This window comes from Vigna radiata, unplaced genomic scaffold, assembly GCF_000741045.1.
Source record: "Vigna radiata var. radiata cultivar VC1973A unplaced genomic scaffold, Vradiata_ver6 scaffold_396, whole genome shotgun sequence".
Taxonomy (NCBI): Eukaryota; Viridiplantae; Streptophyta; class Magnoliopsida; order Fabales; family Fabaceae; genus Vigna; species Vigna radiata.
The window spans coordinates 150,956-152,740 of NW_014542622.1; positions in this window are offsets into that span (position 1 = coordinate 150,956).

Here is a 1,785-nt window from a genome sequence, read left to right on the forward strand (position 1 = left end):
AAAGATGGGCGCCATGCCCCCTAGATTCTTCAATCTAGGTGAAAAACGGGCGCCATGCCCCCAAGATTTTCAGTCAAAGCAAAGCCGGACGCAACGCCTCCTGGATTTTAATCTCGGCAGATACCGGACGACTTACCCTCGGCGGTAACAAAAACGAAAATTCGAGTTAAAGTTCAAGTAACAAGACTAGATCTTCAACAAAGTTCATAATAGCAAAAGCAAAGTTCATAAAGAATACTACCAACAGAAACATCACAGTCAGAGCAATTGATGAGAAAATAAAGTCAACGTGATAAGTAGAGTTCAAAAGATTACAACCTAAGAACGAAAAGACCAACAGGTATATAAAACATCCTAAGCATCTACGTTAGTTGCCTCCCCCTCCTCCTCTTCAGCAATCTCCTCCACTGGCTCTTCATGGGCGACTTCATCCTCTGCCTCGGCCAGGTCTCCCTCTTCAGTAAAGACACCGTCAGGAATGTTCTTGATCGGCACCATCTCACCATGATACACGTCTTGATATACATCAAAATCAAAGGCACTAGGCGCCACATTAGCCAGGTGCTCCATTTGCCTCAGCGCCTTCTTGAAGCCCTTTGTGTGTTCCTGGCGAATGGCCGCGAACATCTCCGCTTCAGTGTCTTTCCATTCTAGCGAGGCCGCCTTCAGCGCGTCCCTCTCCTTCCGAACGGCATCCGCCTCAGTCAGGGCCTTCTTGGCCGACTCCAACTCCTTCGCTAGATTATCCCGCTCGGTCCTAGTCCGCATGCTCAATTCTCTCAGTTGTTCATGGATTGCATGACTTTCGGCCAACATCCTGGTCGACTCTTCAGCATTCTTAGCACAATCGGCATGAGCGGCCCGAGCGTCCTCCAGCTCCTTCTTCAGACGGCTCAATTCACCTTGGACATCCCCACGGTTGGAGGCATAGGCCATCTTGTACGCTGCCGCTCCGCAGTTCAAAAGATGGTAAAGAAGATACTCCGACATTTGCTGCTCCGACATCGCAGCCATCGCCTTTTCTTCAGCAGCGTCAAAATTGAATTCGATCTTGTGCCTTAGATCGAAACCTGGATCATACATGCCCAAAGGCAGTTCCCGTTCGGGAACCGACTCCTCCTGTACGGGCATCGTCTTCTTGCCCTTTGACGCGCTGCTACTGGGCGCTGCCTTCCTCTTGCGAGTTAAGGGCTGCACAGGAGAGGGAGGAGCATCGTCAATATGGACTATGGTGGCCGGTGTGGAGGACGTTCCTCCAGACCGTCCGGCCCGAAGCCCGGCCCCCTGATCCGCCGCTTGAGACTCCCTGAACCAGTCGCGTCCGGTCTTTCTGGCCATAACTTCTGCAAAGCAACATCACCTACACAATGTTACAATTCACAAAATACAAGTAAAAGACAGTTGATAGAGAAACCTACCAAATACCCTCGACTTCAGATCGTTGTACCTCAGGCAACTAACCAGCTTCCTGGAGGAGAACGGACGAGGTAACTTTTTTAACCTGTCCAGATCTCTCCGCTCGACATCAGACATGTCCTCTTCTGGCCAAGAGGTCAAAGTACAAGGTTTTCTAGTCCAGTACAAAGGAAACCTAGAGTTCCCATCCTCATTATAAAAAAACGGACGGCCCATTTCAGTGATGGATACTTTAAAAAAGTGGTTTTTGAAGTCTTTATACGACTCGGCGAATAAACTAAAGATAGCATTTTTAGACATGGAAGTCAGAGATACCCAACCCTTCTTGGAATTCGGGCGGGTCTTGAAGAAAGACAAAAATATTTTGGC